General features: G+C 36.1%; 1 long non-coding RNA gene across 1 annotated transcript; it reads left to right on the top strand.

Annotated features, from left to right (window-relative positions):
• Positions 1–684: 684 nt before the first annotated feature.
• On the top strand, positions 685–14,777 carry LOC149789584 (uncharacterized). The gene is made up of 2 exons (XR_016423956.1): positions 685–1,411; positions 12,669–14,777. It is a non-coding gene; the product is annotated as an uncharacterized LOC149789584 (long non-coding RNA).
• The last annotated feature ends 6,444 nt before the right edge of the window (positions 14,778–21,221 follow it).

Raw genomic sequence — 21,221 nt, 5'->3', positions numbered from 1 at the left:
CTGTAGTAAGTAGAGTTGTATTTGTACATATACGTTGCATTTAACTGTTTCATATGTTGTATATATACGTTGTATTCTTATTGTCAGACACTATGGTTGGTACAGTTGTATCTGTACATATATGTTGTATTTTGGCCGTGTGCGACTATCTGTACATATACATTATATTTTGACTGTGTCAGAGTTTGACTGTCAGACACTGTAGTAAATAGAGTTATCTTTGTACATACGCGTTGTATTCTGACTGTAAACACTGTATTAAGTAGGGTTATATGTGTACAAATGCGCTGTACTTCAACTGCGTCACAAACTGTGTTAAGTAGCGTTATAGTTGTACATATACGTTGTATTTGACTGTCAGACAATGTATTAAGAAGTGCTATATTTGTGCATATACGTTTTATTTGACACTGTCAGACTGTAGTATGTGGATTTATATTTGTATATATACTTTGCATTTTGACTGTGTTAGACCTTAACAATCATAGTTATTTAGGTAAATATACGTTATATTTTAACTGTCCGACACTGTTGTAAGTAGAGGTATCATTGTATCTACACGTTATGTTCTGACTGACAGGCACTATAATAGGTAGAGTTATATTTGTACTTGTATCGTGTATTTTGACTGTGTCAGGCTCTTTATTTAGCAGTTATATTTTTACATTTACTTTGTATTTTGATTGTGTCACATACTATAGTATGTAGAGTCATAGTTGTACAGAAACCTTTTACATTGACTGACTGTAGTAAGAAGAATTATATTTGTAAATAAACTTCGTATTTTGACTGCATCAGACACTTTAATACGTAGAGTTATATTTGTACATATACATTGTATTGTGGCTGTGTCAGACGCTTTAGTAAGTAAAGTTATATTTATACATTACGTTTTATTTTGACTGTCAGACACTGTATTAAGGAGGGTTATGAGTTTACATCAGAAGGAATAGTGGTAGCAGTAGTTACACTTATAATAGCATTTAAAGCCAAACAGGCAAAATGGAAAAAAAGAAAAATGACTGATAGATTCAAGGACTCCGCTTCCTCAATGAATAAAATAACCGGGAAGATATTTATACAAATATTGGAACTTGCTGTAATTATTTATATCCGTTGCTTGAACAAAAACGGTACAAACAAGGATTAGGTTATTAGATCGCAATTGGAGTCATTTGACTCGTTTTAGCTCTATCGACGAGACCGGGAAGTAATTGTTTGAAGCCGCAAATCCAGCCGGGTAAGGCGACGTATTCATACCCTAGGCCTTTGCAAATTCTATTAAGAGTTTTCTGGGTTCGTTTATAGCAACAGAACTTTATCCAGACCACCAGACAAGAACCAAGGAGTCCCAGTGAACACACCATAGAACTCGGGAACTTACATTTTAAGGGATTTGAATAGACACTTTGTAAGTATCAATTTACTTAATATTATCATAAGCTACAGACGTTTGTTTGCTATAGTACAACACAAATCCAAATTCATTAGCACAAGTTTCACAATTATGGGAGTATGGACTAATTATAAGTGGTGTGCTGGGGAAAGAGGATTGATAGTAGTAGTTCCATTTTTACAAGTAGTTCTAGCCAGACCGACAAATTCAAAGAAATAAAAATGGTAGTCCAAGCACTCTGGCCAGGGACCAACTATTTCCTTTTCGGACGGGTGGTAGGACTGTAATATTGATTTGAGCGGGTCTTTTTTCTTTTACCTCCAGATAATTTATATTTTATCTAATATAATGAATGCATTGAGCTCACATTTAGATGGATCTGAATAAGAATATTCGTTCAAGCACTGATGTTTAGAATTTTGTTCCTGCCCACACCCACTCACCCGCAACGAACATTAAATGGTGGGGCCGTTACTGAATTCAAACAAACCATCGGGAAAGTATTTATATTTACATTAGAATGTGCTGTTGTAAGTTTATCTCATTCGTCCGTCACTTACTGTATTTTATCTACAATTATTTGCATGAAACAAAACATGAAAAATAAATATATGTCGCACCATTTGAGCTCTTATGAATATTAGAGCAGTAATTGTGCTAGGAATCAGCCAGTAAATGTCAACTATTCAGAATCTTGCGTTTTGCTATATGACTGTAAAGACTCTTCCGTGATTGGTTGCTTTGCCATATGTCTGCAAAGTCTCAGCAGTGATTGGTATATTTGCTATATGCTATATGCCTGTACATTTTCTGCAGTGGATTTCTCTGGTATATTTTCTGTAGTGATTGGTGGTTTTGTTTGGTTTAGCACAGTTCAAAGGCAGTCATATTACCTATATTTACAATACTGGATAATCCTATTAAGTCGATTTAGTGAAGGTCATATCTACTTGGGAAGAACTTTAATTGAGAGTGCAGGAGGATACACCAACCCACTAGAACCTACCGGCAAGTTTCCTCACATACCCACACTGGTCGATCCAAGACTCGAACCCACGCGGAAAGAGGTGCGATGTTCGTGATATATAATGGCAGCTGCTTAGACCACCTAAAAACGGGTAGATTAAATAAAATATCTTGTTTAAACGATGATACGTCCGTTGAACGGGTGGCCTGTGACCAATTGCGACTACACTAGATGTCTTTGGGGTTTACTCTGAAATCAAACAGACCCTGGTCAAAGCAAAATGTTTGTACTGAAATAGGCTGTGTCTAATAATCTCTGTTGTAGTATTGTCTCAAGCAGACATAATTGACAACATTACTAGGAGCATTTTATAAGTCAATATTTCTGGTAAAGGTTTGATCGTGACATTACCATCAAAGGATACCACTGGAAGATTCGACTTTCAGGATGAACAAAGCTGTTATAATTTTGCACAGAAGAAATTATTGTCAAAAATATGCATTTATTTTCTTTGCATATCTAGCTAACATATATATGTTTTGTGTATTTATTAAACCTCATTTACAAGACATTATTAACTCGAACATCGCTTTGTATACTGTACTTTATTAAACCTTATTTGGAAGACATTTATTACTCTAACACCGTGTGTATGTTTCTGTCTGTCTGTGTGTGTGTGTGTGTGTGTGTGTGTGTGTGTGTATGTGTGCATGACATATCTCAACCACGCGTTTTATTTGGGATAAAAGAGAAAGAGTTTGATCTTGCGACTACACAATCAAAAGGCAAGGTCGCTGACTGAAAATAATTTATCACAGACGAAGACCGAAACATTGTTGATGGTTTGCATTTCGGGTAAGGAGAAGCTAGGTGATTGCAGAGTCGAAATGGACAAAGGTCAGTAACACCCTGGTTTCAAGATCAAAAATGGTTTCTGAACACAAAATATCAATTATTTGCATAGAGTGCTATTAAAATGGGTGGGTGTAAAATGTGGCATGTATGATACTTGTAACGTATTCCGCTGCACACATCACCAAAATGACTGTCTACATAGATGCGAATTAACTACTAGGCAGCTATCCGAGTGTGTCCACTAAGCACGACTGTATATAACACCCACTCAGTGGCATCGATTTTGGGTGATGTCAGCTTTGTCGTGATTGAATATGACCTGTGGTGCAGGCAAGGCGATGGGTGCCTTTTACTCGCCGACCTGTGTTCGAATCTCCGTAGAGTCCGAATCAAAAATTATCTAACGTGTATGGTAGTATTAATTTTATTAAGTATTAATTCTGCCTACTATTATCAAGCATTCTCCTGTATAATCGAGGGATAGCACTTTCCGTTATGTTTAGTGTATATTTGTGATTCTATAATTAATCGTATATAACTTGATTGTTTTATAGGAATCCAGAATGACTGTGTAGATAGATGAGAATTAATTACTAGGTCGCCATGCGAGTGTGTCGGCTACACCCGAGTGCATATAACACCCATTCAGTTGCATCATTTTTGGGTGATGTGTGTTTAGTCGTTATGGAATAAGGGTTGACATGCATGCAAGGCGATGGGTGCCGTTTAACCACGTACCTGGGTTCTAATCTCCGTAGAGTACGAATTAAAAAATTTCTAACCGGTACGATAATAAATATAAGTAATGGATTTTGACCGCAGTGATGACATGCTTGTGTATAGGACCATGCAAATTACTTTTCATCACCATGAATTGCTTGGAATGCACTTATATGAAAAGATGAAATCGAGTTGGAATTGTTTACTGATATGCATTTTTTTATCAAGCGGTAACTTCTTGGTGGAATGTCAATGGCAAGTCATCGATATGAATGCACAAACAATCCAAACATAGACTAGTATGGACCACCTGTATCAGATAGTAACACCATGCAGCAGATTAAAATAATCCTTATGCGTAGGCAATGATGCAACACTTAACTCTCGGTGGATGTTCGTAGATTGATCCTGCACACGCTGACACAGCCTTTGAATCTCAGACGATCTTCTGTGATTGATTTATTATAATAGAGTCAAAAATAGAAACTAAAGCTCACACGACCTATTTAAGTTGGACACCCCGTGTTAGACTTATAAAGCCTCTAAATGTACGAGTTATTCCATGACAAAATTGAACCGATGCGATGATAACGTTAAGATGTTGTACATAGATACGGACTCACTTTTAATGGAAAATTATATGTATGACGTGTATGCGTCCATTGCTGAACCAAGTTTAGTAAACGAATTTGATAATAGCTATTATCTCCAAGAATATTCATTGTTTCTCAACACCATACAAAAAGGTCGTTGCTCAGTTTAAGGATAGGTAAGTGTTAGGGTAAAACAATAAAAGAAAATGTGAAATTGAGCCCTCAAATGCACGCAGTTGTTGTTGTATACAGCAAAATATTACAAAGGCCAAAAGTGTTCCACGGGTTATTGTGCAAAAGGATCTCGGATATGACAAATACTTGGAATGTCTTGTAGAACAACGTGAATTAGCTCACACATCAAGTATAAGAAGGTATCGGAAACATCGCATGGGTGTTTACCGATGTACCAATGTGAGTTTGTCTTGGCTAATACCAACGGATAGTTATTCCCCGGTGACATTACCACATACACGTTTGATCATCATGCGATTGTGAATCAACTTACAACTGATACACCTATATATACACGATGTGTATAGTTTATGATGGTAATTTGGTAATTCCCTATTCGCTGGAACGACTTGTAATAGCTTTTCTCACAAATGCTAGGACTGAAGGAAGATGAACATGCGGCTTTGTTCCACCATGTGACGGTCTCGAAGAGTAACGTGTTGATTGTCTTAGAGTATCAATCCGTTCTGAGATAGTAAAGGTTAATACTGGATCAGTAGTACGGCGTTGCCCCAATGTAAATCTCTAGGTGCATACTGACATATAAATGAAAAACCTTTACATATGTGTGGTTCTAACGGTGTTGGTTTTGAAATGTTGTTCTAAGCAACACTAAACATCCTTTTGTCCCATCGCAGTCGCTAATATGGATCAGATAATAAGTGTGGTTTAATTAGTCGATGCAGCTATGACTAAGGGAAGTCGTTCTACGCTTTGCGATCCAATACCGCTTCAGAGTGCTACCACATCGAGATCTTATTAATAATTTTTGTGCATACTTATGATCGAACTTAGACACGATGCTATGTCAACAGAGTAGCAACGAAAACGAGATATTCTTTATCAGAATCCACCTGTAATAATCGCTTCCATTTTAATGGTTAACGGGCACATATATATTCGAACACATCTTCGATACTTACCGAATCATTAAACGACAACGGATAAGTTTCTTTGTATCTTCGAAGTGATTAATGCGTAGTTGTGGATGCACATTAGCATATACAAGATCATGTCGAAGAAACTGGATCAGCCTGATAAACCTTATTTGGCATATGAATATATTCTTGGTACTATTATGTAGATTTGTCACAACGTTTGTTTGTCCAACCATGCATGAGCAACCCACGAGTGAAATCTGCTGCGGCTGCTACCATTTCCACATCGGCTTCACCTCTTCAGTACCCAAGTGGACTGTAATGTATTCTTGTAGTTCCGCTGACCATTCCTAGGATGACTTTCATGATATGATTGCGTGAATCATACAGGACCCAATTAGCTTTTTAACTTTTGATTTTACAGGTGGTCACAATTAAATCGACCGTGTGTGTTTGGAAAAACAATTTAACTTACATAATAGCCATTAACAACATAGCGGAGTATGTCGAAAGACGCAACAAAGTGCCATATAAAGAGTCATTGGTGACCACAAATTTAGTTGCAGTGTTGTGATCATTTCCGATAGGACCCTGTTGCACCATGGGTTAATTGGCCGAATGATGGTTATAACCGCGCCTGTGGAAACAGTATAAATGAATTGTTTATATTTATAATTGAAGCTGCTATCTAGTTTGGGTTTCCTTAGTAAAAAGAAACAGCTGTATAGTGTGACTACACCGAAACTCTCCGCAGCAGATTTTGTTGGAAATGTCCCAGTGTGGTTAACCCAAATAATACACAATCAGCTTAATGCATTCAGCAAAATATTACCTAGTGACATGAAGAATACCCAAATAATAGGTGGCAAAAATACAAAAGACTTCTTGGCTGCAGCAGCTTCAGCGGATGGAAAATTGACAGCGCTGGAAACTCTTGGAACTGCAAAAGAATGGCTTTGAAAAGACAGTTGTTGGAAACATAAGGTGTGGTGGATCCTCTCAAGGTTGCAACGAAAAGAAAAAAAGTCAGAAAAATATCTTCAGTTACACAGGCTTGGAAACCAAAGCGTCCCGGGCGAACGGTGTCTCATATTGTTGTCTCACCTTTGAAGTAAGTGACGTTTTTCAAGCGCCTCTTGAATAAGTTTGATTTATTAGCAATGACAAATATCAGCCAAACATGTCCTATGTGATTTTATGTGAACTGAACTTACATCGGGGATTCTACACACAAAAGAACCCATCATATTTCACCCTGATTCATCAACATGACATAGAACAGACTGGATTGTGGTGATAATAAGTAAAAAAAGATTTCTTCATATGGAATCTCTCCAAAACCAGAATCTCTTGATTATTTCACAAAGAGTGCTAGAGATCCTGTCTTATTCTACTATGCCATCACAAACTCAGCTGGTCGAGCCATTTTGTTGTTGAAGTATTGCATGCACGAACTTGAAGCAAAGCTTCCTCACCACCGAATCAAACAAACAAATATTGATTTTTCTTTGAAGTACGTTTGAAATTCCACAAAATGCCTATTGATATTTACAGACGCTCAACCTCCAGATGATGCGGTGCTGATGTGAATCTGAGCAGGTATGACATCAAAGCAGATTAACTGATTTACTAACTAGATGTTGTTGCTGGTTCCGACCCATGTGAGCTTATTGTTTTTGAAGATTGGAATGATAAACTTAAAACGCCCAAAGAAGACGTTCCAGATTTGTCAGGCTCAAATGCTCTGTCACAAAGAACCAGTATATATTGATATTGCTAACGACTTGATGAAACATTACGTGAATATGAAAATGACAAATGTACCACCACTATCACGCATAGTAAGCTCATTTAAAGGTTAATTAATACAGACTAGTTCAGGAAAGATCGCAGCCGATGATAAAATAATACATGTTGTAATTGTTTTTGATAATGTGAGCGGTGTTGATAAACCTAAATCTAGCTATTTAACAGCGTTATCGTATAAAATTATTATATCCAGTTATTATAGTGGATGTATTGAATAGATATCGTTAATACATAATTAGACTGGTCCATGAACAACAATACGTAACGATTCGACACTGTAATCCAAAATCTTTCTTTATACAACACCAGTATCACAATAACTAACGATGTAATTGAGTTTGAACATTTTCACCTCTATAGATACGGCTACCAACCGTTTCTGTCGCTTCTGTTTATGATCAGATTTATCATTATACACAAAAGGACTTTGGCCGTTAACGAATACACTAATATATAATCTTGTTTAGTACTACATAGAACATTGAAAGTTGTGACCTCCCTGATGTGTCAATAACATCATCAAGTCAACTTGATTGTAATGCTTCAGCACGTGAAAACACTCAATCTATGCTGGTCACACCATGTGGAAAAACACTTAGAAATTGCTTTTACAGCGGCGTATTTGAAATCACGTTATTCTTATAAGAATTTCAATGGATCCTGTATGTTACCACTGTGAAACAAATAATCTATGTGGAGCAACAACTGCAATGTGAAATCACTAAGAGGGCCGCGTTGGTATGAAATACAAATAATAGTATATGGTTGTTTAATTTGCGGTCGTGGTGCGGCCAGAACTGACGGTCTTAATGTGACAAGAATCGCAGCCAAAGCAACTATCATATTCACAATAATCAGAGTTATTTTGTGGGCTAACTCGAACAGTGGTGGCTGGTGGTGCTAGCTATAAATTTTGATACGATTACATTCAGGAATATGTGTTTATTCAAAAATGCTTCCAGCGGCACAAAGTAGACTCCACACAAAATGGCTTTCGAACTAATTAACACGATTGAGTTCGAGTATGTGTTTGCTGAAACAGGTAATCACTGAAAGATCCAAGCACAGATAAAGAACCAAGGGGTAGTGAATTTACACAATTTTAAAGTCCAATAAAAACCTCTACCATAGTTGTATGATAGACTGCTTTGTTGGTTACTGAGGTAACAATAACTATTGAATTGGTTACTTCTGTGGCTATTTGTTGATCACTTGTTTGTCCACTGCATTCTAGTGGATTTCCACAATTGTAATTTGATGTGGCCCTTTTGATACAATTAGTAAAATTCGTTAGGATAGAGGCCGTGATGTTGAAATATAAAACAGCAATTATCACACTACTAGTTGCGACAGCTAATAAAAGTAATCAGGTAGTTTCCTTCAGCATCCGCACGGTCAACAGTTATGATGTCACCTCTGGAGGTGTTTCCAACGAGAAAGTCTAGAACATATCGAAGCCAAGTCATTTGGTCATTCTGCTGGTGAAACAAGACAAGTTAATTCTGATCGTAAACATTCGTGGACAAGCAGTATCACTTCTTCCATAGCACCAAAATACCAGTTACAAATATCACGGTACAATGGTCCATCAATCAATGGTTCTATTTGATATCCTCATAATATGTTTTCTTACGAGTATATGCTCTTACAAAAAGTAACAAAAAAGAGTGAAGACAACAAGCTCTGTAAAATTTAACAAATAATTTGGTTTCCTAAACTATTTAGTGAAAATTAAGAAAAGGAACTTACGGTATTGCGAATCAAGTCCAAAAATATTCCAAGAATTAAAACAAAACCCGAGTCATATCAATGAAAAGTTCTAAGTGAATCAGAGTTCAAATCTCGATTGAATCCAATATGGAAGGCGATGACGTCCTTAATAGTCACCGTTGTACTGATGTATCTACAGTTTCTTGTTGAATCACAGAAAATATTATTCCAATTTTTGAATTCTGAATAATTTCCAAGGAATGTCTTTTATCCAAATATTATCAGAGTACTTATGTATTTCCAGTGGAAAGAATCACTTGCATTTTAATAATTTGAAGAAAATTAAAATAAATCAGCCCAAACTGGACACAACATAAAACAACTTGACATCGCAAGTGCTAAGGCACGACTGCTAGCATTCTTACCATAACATCAGCTATAAAACTAACTGCAACGCAAACCAGATTCGCGGATGGGTGTCAAGAGCTCATTCTTCTGGAAGAAATAGAAGCTTGTTAGAAATAAACACATGATTTATATCACGTACATCAGGTATGACCATGACATAACTTAGCAATCATTACTCTGAGAAAGAATACAAATAATTTTAAATGTTGTTTACCAAACCTGTCACTGATTCTGAAACAAGGTCAGCGAAAAGATACTATGTATCATTTATTAGCTCTTTACGTCTAAAATATAAAAAATAGAAAAACCATTCAGAATGTAACTCTATTCTGAACAATATCAAATCCAGTAAATACAATTTCATTACAGTAGCATGAAATGGAATAAAAAATTAAAACTAGCAGACAAATAATTAAATTAAATATTCATAACACATCCGTCTTGTAGAGACTCCTTCAATAAACGCTGATCTTCTTAAACTGAGTGCTCAATCATTGCACGATAAAAAGGTACATTAAAGTACTACCGACGATGATGATAATGATGTTGATGATGTCGACTATGACACTATGATGATAACGAAAAAGTTGTATAACTATCATATTTTCATATATAAATTTATGCAATGTATTTTTTTTCTCTTCGTCTTCTACTTCTTCTTCTTCCTCCTCTTCTTCTTCATCTTCATCTTCTTCTTCTTTTTCTTCTTCTTCTTCTTCTTCTTCTTCTTCTTCTTATTATTATTATTATTATTATTATTATTATTATTATCATTATTATTGTCCTTGTGAAACTACGTTGCAAGAAGTAGATTCCAGGGCAGAAATCGGTTAAATGGAAGCAATTCGATCATTTATTATTATGATAAAATGTAAACCAGTTGTCAAAATTGCACATTCTGGCTGTTTGTTTAAATAATTTTCCTGAGTTGCATTAGATGCAAAAGTAAAAGAAGCAAGTCATTTTTATTTAAACTTAATAAGCTCGAATAAATGCTGCGTGATTATTGTAGTTTCATCAGGTTGATATAGATACTATACATGTCAACAAATTAACAATCGTCAAAGGTGGGTATGTTGACCAACACTGTATCTGCCATACGCTGTTTTGTTCAGACGACCGACATCTAGGATATACATGACCATGGTTGGACCATCTCTGTATAATATATGACATAATGAAGAAATCCTTACTTTGCATAGGGAATGAATGTTTATCAGTCATTTTCTGCAATCATTCCAATAACATCCTTAATTTAATGCAGGAGTTGGACACGATCATATTGATGGGTGGACGGATGTGGCCACAAAAAATAGCTTGCTGAATTACATGATACTGATAATGTATTCTGCGCGTGTTACGTCGAATCCAAAGTGTTAAATGAAAATCATTACTCATATTAACAAGCAGGTATACTTAAAATCATAGCAAAGGACTCGATAGGCGTTTCCTTGATTTGCAAGATTTAGTACTTTTATAAAAAATGAAAAATGTAACCTTACGGCAGATACATCTTAATTATGGCAAGAATTGTGAATTGTCAGACCTGCTGGATCAAGTAATGGAAGCTGATACGTAATTCAATCTTCAGTGGAAAGACAGACTTGGCACGTTTAAGTCATCCAAGAACGGAGTGAAGGACGGGGAAATAAAGCAACTGTATGCGTACTTTATACTGTGCACACGATGTCTGAGATGCTGACGAATTCTTCCGTTTTGTTCCATACAGCATCAATATCAGAGTAAGAATATCTTAGGCCTCGAGTATTGGTGCATATTAGAATTTTATGGAATCCACACACTGATAGATCCACCTCATATGATAATTGTGCGGTTTATTCACAAAATGTGTCTCAAAGATAAAAAAAAATCAAGGAAGTGTTAAAAATATAAGACCATATTGCAGAAATAAAAAATTATCGCTGAAATAATTCATTTTGGTAAAAGATCATTGGAATACGTTCTCTTTGTTTGCGTTGTTTGAAAAGTAAGACTTAACAGCCAGTTTGCAATGTTTGCATTTGATACAATTAGGTCATGGGCTCAACAAAGGCTTTAGAGAAGAAAGACATCGAGGCAACACAACTAACACGTAGTGTAACGTAATAATATGCACTGATTAGTGTCGCCTAATGGCGTTGATAGCCAAATGTTGCATAAACTTTGGTTATATTCGACGGATTGCGTGAACATTATTTATTATAAGTATATGACCGCATCTTCCACTTTGTGCATTCGATCAGTAGGGTACCATTAGATAAAACCCAACTGTAGTTCGTGCAGTAAGTTACCCATAGGTTTAACTGTAGTTCTTGCAGTAAGTTACCCATAGGTTTATACGTGCTAAAGTTGAAAATATACTTCTTTGTCTAGCATTATGGACACTCTCTTGAACATACTAACATGCCTGTTATTGTTTACATCTGCATTTCGATTCTTTTTGTAATGATTTATACATGTAGCTAATCTCAGTACATCAGACGCAATACCTCTGGGTATAGACATGTCCACAATCTATGTAATTGGAATAGTTGAAATACTGGCAATATATGGTTTAAACCATACAAGGATTATTATGTAAAAGGCATGGATTATCGATTTAGACTACGCTGGTCTTTTTAAACAGAATATTCACTTTCAGGATGATGTTGGAGTGTGTCATTATGAAAATTTGTTGCCAAGCGAAAATATATGAATCTATTGTAAATGTTTTAAAAGTTGTGGAAAATAATAGAGAGTAGAACAGATTAAAATCTCAAATGATTTAAACTGTCATTGACTTTAAATATATGTTAGATGTTTTGCTACATGGTTTCTAAACTTGTAGAGGATTTGTGAAAAGGGTTCCAACTCGTATGTAAAAGTTTTAATCTTTGAGTTAGTTCCTTGTGTCAAATTATATTCTGTCTGTCTACATAAACATGAAAAAGAAGTGTAGGAAGGTGTTTGTTATTTTTGTTAAAATAAGGTCTCTTTGTGTTAGTTTCGCTGTCGTCACCATGGTTATCATTTGTGTGTGTTCATGTATTAATGTATGAGCTCAGCTCCATAAATAATGTTATAGTCAGCAAATATTAAGTTTTCATATTGTTTTTCAGATCTTGTGCGTGTATTTGGATCCCAGAATTATGGATTTGGCATTCAAAGGTGTGCAGTGTTTGCTTATATTGATCCCGTATTGCATCAAGTGGTGTAATGAACGTAATAAGTCAAATAGGGTGCATCAGACCGATTTGAGACCAGAAAGTAACATACAAGGGATCAGAAAAGAACTCGTTACTGAAGACGTGCAGCAACAAGATAATGGAAAGGTTGCAGAACAACCATGCTAACATTTTTACTTACGGTTTCACTGTCTTCAATGTTAAACTGATATCCCCCCTATGGGCGTTGCGTATGATATTAGACTAAATACATCATATGCAAACACCGGTTGCTTCTTAAACATATGCCAGTGAGAGAGAGAAAGACTGATCCCAATTTATAATGCAAACAAAGTAGTAAAAATAATTTAAAATGTCGAACCAAATATGTGTCATATTTATATTCCCGTCCTGCATGCAACAACTGAACGCGCTAAGTTGCGATAAAAAAGGGTTAACATGAGCAAACAATAAACATATATAATTATTACTCCAATTCAAAACAAAGAGCGAAAACCATTAATACAATTGAAAAAATGATTAATTTTTTGAAGAAAATAAAGTGACAAATTGAAAGGAACGTAGAGTGTTTTGAATTAAAAGTCCTACATAGTAATAAAAAGGTTTCTAACAAGTCCAAAAGTATAGAACGGTCCGAATAAATTCCATGGGTAATGCGAATGCATCTAATCTTGAAAGTGTCAATGTAATAATGGTATGGACTGTATTGATATACTACCAATCTTAATGTATCACAATGATATATTCCAGAATGTCTTTGAAGGGATTATGTTTTCCCTTTATCTGCCTAATGTCAATATTAGACTCCACGACAACATTCTCTGCATATTGGTTTTCATTTTGTTAATGAAAGTAAGGGTTTTTGTAATGATTGAATGAACCGCTCGTAGAAATAATTAATTTAATGCACACTTCCATGTGACGCAAAGTGAATATTAAATACAAACATTAATTCTCCAATGAGAAATAAGCTGTATAGTGCTTCTTTAATTTAGTAGAAAATGTCACATTATATGATCTACGCCATTTTTAACTTCATGCATCAAAGCCCCATCAACCCCATCATAAAAATACCTTTGAAATGATTGACTGAAATCGTAAGCTCAATGTACTGGCGTACCTTTGTATATGGCTTTTAATTTATCAAAAGCCACCCAACATTTCTCAGACCAATTAAATTCAATTTTCTTTATCAAAAATTAACCAGACTTCAACAAATATGGAATAATGGAGAGCAAACGTTTCGATAACATCATTTTATAGCTAAATATCGCATCATTTACTCATTACTGGTAGGTATATTTTTGACATCTTAAATCAGAAATGTTCCAACTGCTACAACACCTGCATCAATAGACATTTGTTTTGATTGGCTGAAATCAGGAACTGACAGAACTGATACACCTTTAACTATGGCTTTTAATTTATCAATATCCTCATGCTATTTGTCAGACAAATGAAATCTGGGTATTGTGCTCAACAAATCGATAAGGTGTTCAGCAGTTATTTAAACATTTAAGATTTAGTTCCGAAAATATTCGGCTGTACCCAAAAATCTTTATTTCTTCTTTAATGATATGATCTGAAAATTCAAAAGTTGCTTTGACCCTATAACCTACAGGTGTAACTTATCCGGGTCCCACAATCAATCTTCAATGTTACACCAGCACGGCATAAACAAAACATTGTGGCCAAAATTAATTGTCACAGTTTCATCACTGACTTGTTCAAGGCGTTTCAGAGTGGATTCCAGATGCATTTTCCATGTGACGTTGTAGATGACGTTATCGACGGATGTAAGTTTCACATTTGCCTGGACCAGATGGTACCATGATCCTTAAGCACTGGAATGTTGAAACGAATATTCAAAATGCTATCACTATCATAATGAAAGCCACCTGGAGTTGTAAATGTCGAACTTTATTTTGTTCATGGGTTGAATTTTCAGAATCCTTTCAAAACGTTTAATTCGGTAACGTATTTTGCTTTTCCAATTTTGTTAATGTAATGATCGATTACTGGAAATATACATATAGCTCTTTAGTCACACTGTTCATATTTGTATTATTAGTACAATACGGAAAGTATTTTCTGTTTTCGGCACAAGAAAACATGGAAACTCCTGTTACTTTGTATTCTCTTCAAGTGAATCATAGGATAGCAGATACTGATTTTTTTTAAACGTGCAAGAATGTAATTTCACAGGTGTGGTATCGACGATTTCAAGATCCTGGTAGATTTTATTTGTTCGTGTTGGACTATATAGATATTACAGCTGTTTTAATTCATATTTGCTTGTGAATGTAGTTGTGATAGTTTCTAGTTCAGACTTTTCAATATTTCAGAATTCTAAAGTTTGGTTAAACTAAAGACACTGCAGTCCAATTGCATTCCAATGATTAAATCCTCACTTTGTGGTACAAGTAGAGAAAGAATGATTCAGCGATTAACATGACCATCTTTATCACCATAATCCTTTAACATATTTATATGACAATTATTATGTTTACGGCCCCCAGGAATATAACTATTTGAGGCGAAATTGATAAAAAAATGCAGATGTGGGACAATGGAAAATCCTGAGTTAAATGAGCCCATATGTTTAATATTAGCTAGGACATGTCGGGACACAAATCATTATGAGCACATAAGATAACAGTGCTGAAAGTTGCCGACCTCAACATGGGTGAAATAAAAACATCGTTCGAGTTAACCCTTATCGTTATGAAAGCATGAGAACATAAGTTTAACATTTGGGAGGCTATATAGGGACAGATGTATGTATAGGGACAGAAAAATTTAAAATGATATAATAGTTTATAGGACAAAAGTGTTTATGAGAACAAACGGGAATGGTAATGTGAAAATTAAAATGTCTGCAATCCAATGTATCACATATCATATATATTTTCCAAATACTAACCTTAATATTATAATATCCATAACATCATCTTTACCGTAAAACATCCAATACACACAAACTAAAGTGCCTTGCCTAGTATCGCCACAACTACAATCAGACCAAACAGGATCGCATACATTAAAGAGATGAAATTACATAAACATATTATCTCACACTTTCTACACTATCCAACACACCAAACATACTACTCAAAATACCTGTACAGAAAGATAAAATTATACCAAAAAGAGAGAAAGTAAGAGAGAGAGAGAGAGGAGAGAGAAAACCGAGAGAAAATTAACATTACTCTGCAGGGGGAGAGAGTAAAATTAACTGTAGAGAGGGAACATACAGAATGTAAAAAGAAATAACGTATGACAATATTTTAGTTATTTTTTACGGAATTATAGAACACGGAGAAATTAAACTTGTATTATCTTTTCATGAGTTTCTGAAAATAACGACACATTCTCTGTTAGAAATATTCATTGACAATAATGTATTTTGTTCATCAAGTTCATAAAAGTGCAGTATTATATTTAATGACAACTGACTGCTTTATGCCCACTACTAACTGTAAGAGACGTCATGTTCTTGCAGCACACACTTTGAGGTTGCAATGTTGAAAAGTTCTCTGTGCCATGGACGAGAAACCAACATAAGGAAAGCCTTGTTCTATTGTAGTATTATTCACCAGAGTGAACACAGGTCAAACAGTGTTAATTTTTCCCCCGAAATGCATGTATTGGGTCAATAATAATAGTGCAGAAGAGGATGGATTTTACTCCGGTTATTTTTAAGATGTAACGCATAGGTTTTTTTTAGTGTACTGTTATCTTGTTCTGCAGAAAATGTTAGATGTAATGCTAGAAATATTGTTGTTGTTGTTCTAGGGTTTAACGCCATTTTTCAGCACAAGATAGGCTATACATGGCGGCCAGTATATTTGGTGGAGGAAGAACCCTGGAAAACCCAGGGAAGAACCACCGACGACGAGAAGCTACTGGCAGGCTTTCCCACGTACCCACGCTAGCCGAGCCTTGGACACTAACCCACGCGGACAGAGGTGAGATGGCAGTGATCCGGAACGGCGAGCGCTTTAGACCACTCAGCCACTCGGGGCCCTAGAAATATTGTTTCTGACACATTCCAGCGTCAACAACGATTACTCACATACAACGTTAACATAGCTAACATTCAGACGCACAACTAAGCTCAAGATTTATATAAATACATTGAAGAAGAACCTAAAGTAACAATTTACTTCGTTTGACTACTGATACTATGTTGAGTTTTTTAAATCGGAAATATATGCCATCATGATTTCAAGAAACTAATGGGTGTGTGTTTATGCAACAGAGAGATTTTATATTGAGAGAGAGAGAGAGAGAGAGAGAGAGAGAGAGAGAGAGAGAGAGAGAATAATTCATTCCTAATTTTCAAAGTATCAAAGTACCTACATTTGTATGGTATATTTTCCATACGAATTTTAAATATACATGCTACATTGTTTACAAAAATCACGCACACGAAGAATTTAACTTTGTGCACAGTATCACAAAAGCGAATTAGAGACATAGTCTACAAAATCTTTTATTAGAAAACTTATATGTAAAGTTTTCACAAAGCATTATTTAAAAACTTTCCCTGATTTAGTTTGGTATTAGACTGGCACAATTTCCATTGATCACACAATGCACGATTGCATGAGCGTTATTTTTATTTCTTGTACCACATAGTGATTTGGCCCAGAAAAAAGAAAACACGTCTGATCTTCTCATTGTGCGAATAGCAACTGAAGTGGATTCAAGGCTAAGGCAGTAAAAATATTGGTTAGCAAAATAAGTCAGTTACAATTAGTGATGAAGTGCTTTTTTCCTAGACAATGTACTTCACGTAGTCGCCACACTTTTCACAACCCCGTATCGTTTCTCCGGCCTTTCTGCCTCATTTCTTTATGTTAACGAAGGTACTTCCTGAATTTCGTTCTCCTTTGTGCCGCGTTGCTCTATCCGTTTCTAGCAAAGGCATAAATGTCAAATTCAAGTTTGGTTCTAAGTAACTTCCTTCTCATTTATCAGTTTTAAATATCTTTGTGATAGTCACTTCTCGCCTGCAAGCATCGAAACCAATTGTCTTCCATTCACGTGAACCTTGTACATATTCGCGTAAGCCACAAACAATGAAACTTCTTGGAAAGCTTGAACAGTCGATGAAGTACTACGAATCTTTTCTTCACTCAGATGTAGAGAAGTACCGATCAGAAATCGTAACATGTATAAGAAATTGAGTGTCATGTGCACATTTAAAGTCGGAGAAGCAAACATGATGAGAAAAGTAGTCACTAACACACTTGCAACATAGCGTCTCAGATATAAAGGAAACAACTGTTCGAAAAGATTTTGGTAATCCTCCAACGTTTGAATACTGTCATTGACTAGCTTCCACGGAATATTTTGCAACATTACTGAAACGGTTGTAGTATGGAAACACGCCTTTTGTCGATCATACATTCTCGGAATAGTCACGACATAACTAACACGAGAAAAGATTTTGAGTTTAAGTCTAATTTGTATCTTGGCAAACTCTTTGTACTTGCATTACCTCAGCTTACATGTGTTCTTGTATACTGGCCATTTACAGGAATGTATTTCTTTTGGAGAAAATATTGATACTTTACCAATCAGTATCGTGTAGAAATCGTTAGAAATCAGGTCAGTCTCTAACATACACCGTACACGACGTTAAGACGTCTCTTCTTGGGGTGAAACTTAGTGGAAGATTTTAACGTAAACCTCCAAGTTTGTCGTGTCCCTTGGAATTCGGCATGACACTAATTTTGTGAGCAGAGGTCTTGATATTCAATTTCGGTTGATCTGTTTGTGCTTGAATAATATGTGTCTATTTGAAATTTTCAAAATGATGAAGACCCTTATTACCTGGAAGTTAAAGTAGTTAAACATTTGAGTCTCAAGTATGCAATCGTTATTTGCGTTTCACTTCTAATTTAACGAACACTTCGTAAATCCATTCTTTTGATGAAATATTGACACACTTGCAAGAAAGAATCTGGTGATAAAGAATATCAAAGAAAGTTGAATTCAGTCTGTATTTTAACCCCCATGGCATGGCATGGTACTGCCAATGTAAACGGCATCTAAGATGTTTTGGGGTATCTGAAAGTTTATAAACACATGGATCCATACGGATCGAGAGAACGCAAGTGAAACACTAGTTATCCCCGTTCGATCTCAGACCCCAAATTAATCAATCATATTCTACCTAAAACGTTGTGACAATGTATTTTTTCTATCCTTAGGTAATTCTTTTAAAATATTTGCAGTGGACAGGCACAATTGCAATTGTCAAGTAAGAATACGGGAAATGTGTATTCGTTGAACTTGTAATTCGTAGTGGATCCCTCGCCCGACTCATACTCCTTCTAGATAACTGTCGTCACGGAACATTTTTATTCTGGAAGACGGCGTGTCTGTATATAATGATGTTCTAATTTGGAAGCTGAACACACGTTTCTGGTACACAATTTGATAGACGTTTTCTAAAGGGCGACATACATTTTGGTGGTTTTGTAACCATACAAACTTGCTTTTCAAGGTGCCGCTCAGTCCATGCACCTAAACGGTCTTCGTGTAGGTTTGGGCGACTGTTGTCAATGCAGATGCAACTTTCCGTGTTAAGGTGCATGACTCGGTCCCCTAAAAGTAAGCGATAACTGTCTGTCACGTACGCTGCATTGATACATTTCCAAGCTCGTCGAGAGGTGCAAACTCTTGCTTCGTTCCCTTCTGCTTGGTCTAAAGAGATACCTTCGGTGGACCAGCATTGATATATGTTTTAGTTTGAGAAGTTCGTTGACGTATTCCGAGAAAATGTCTTTCTGAGAGCGATCGTCTTTTTGATCGAGTTTGGAATATGCTTACTTCGTAGAGTTGTAATAAGCGGCATACGAGAACAAGAACATGAAACAACTTCATACTGACTCACATTTATGTCAAAGCGAGTTCTTCCCTGGTCTGATGACAAGTTTGGTCAGAGTTACAAGATTTCGGCACAGGTACGACACAAATGAATCGTCAGTTTTCCTTGGCACTGGCGTTGCAAGACGAGATGGTACAAGTCGGATGGTAGTAAGACGTTGCATCGATCAGGCCTTGGTATTGACGAAAGTGTTCCACTTCAAAGTACTTAGTGAACATTTCAGGGTTTACTGTAAGAAACCGGCAATATGTGCGTACCGAATGAAATATGGAACACACGTATATATTTTTAGTTCATCTCCCTGAAATTTGTCCACGATAAACAACAAGCCTGTGACATTCGTTTGCCCTCCATACAAACCGTCGCGTGGGTCCAGGAGTTCAACGTTCATAACTTTGTAACATTTGGCACTTCTTTAAAAGTCGGGATCGGTCTTGAATCGTCAATGGAACTAATGCTCTCACATTTCTACCACTCGGTATTCTTGTTCTTCTAACTTCAAGCGTCGTTACTGGCTTGTTTGATCCATGTGTCGTTCCTGTCGCACAAGTAATGTAACCAAAGCATATATATGGTGGAGTATCAACTGCTTATACAGTTGTATATCTGAGCGGGTTAGTGTGTTTTCGGACGTTGATTGTGTTGCGCTACACTAATCAGTATGTTTTTGCGAAGGTAGAGGGCTCATTCAAAGCATCGATATCTATGTGCTCCAGAAATAATTCTTAATATTATCCACAGCAACATCGTACAATGTCCACATCTGATCGCAACACTTTAACATTTCTTACTGAAAATCAGAGGTTTGGAAAATTGAGATTGGTATCAAGCGTACAAAGCGTCTATCTATTTTGTCGAGATCGTAATAGTGATCGTCAGGCAAATTTTGGAGGATAGCGTGTTGATTGGATTCTGTATTGAAAGGTGTGGCAAATACCCTGTGGCCATTTTTGTCATTCCAAACGTTTTACGCATTTGGCTTACAGGCATGGCTAAATCCTCACGGAACATTTAAATTGCACTTGCCCGACTGTCGTGTAGATGAGTTTGGCGCAGTTGAGGGTGACGGATAGGCATTTGGTGCCTTGTTCTGACTATTATTTCAGAAGAAATTGTACATCGTATTCCGAGAAAGTGTAAGCCATCACCTTAACATACCGATGGAAGTCTCCGTAACGTTGGATGTCCTCTTTGTTCCATGTGTCATCGATAGGGTCTATGGTGCATTAGGCAAAATCGGTAAGAGTGCTGAGTTCTCCAAAGATTTAGTCAAGTAATCCTGTAATCTTGCTAGAATGAGAAAAATGAAAAAAAAAAGCAATAGGTTCTTGGATGCACTTCTAGCAAGTCCGATGAGTAACACAGAACTTAGGAATGTGAAACCGGTCACTTGCATGCATTCATAATCAACAAAGATAAAATCCACAGAAGTTTTTATCTTCTTTGCATTTCAAGTCTTTTTCTCATTGATTGTTATATTTGTGGATGTAGTATAGATGTAAAAAGTCTACGAATTGGTCATGAAAACGCGTTGATTCAAATGTGATGTCCACATGAGGAGCACACTCTCAATAATTGACAAGGTC

Source organism: Sinohyriopsis cumingii, chromosome 10 (assembly GCF_028554795.1).
Source record: "Sinohyriopsis cumingii isolate HCF-2022 chromosome 10, ASM2855479v2, whole genome shotgun sequence".
NCBI classification, from domain to species: domain Eukaryota; kingdom Metazoa; phylum Mollusca; class Bivalvia; order Unionida; family Unionidae; genus Sinohyriopsis; species Sinohyriopsis cumingii.
Note: the sequence above shows the minus strand (reverse complement) of the source record. Positions and strands in the feature narration are given on the sequence as shown.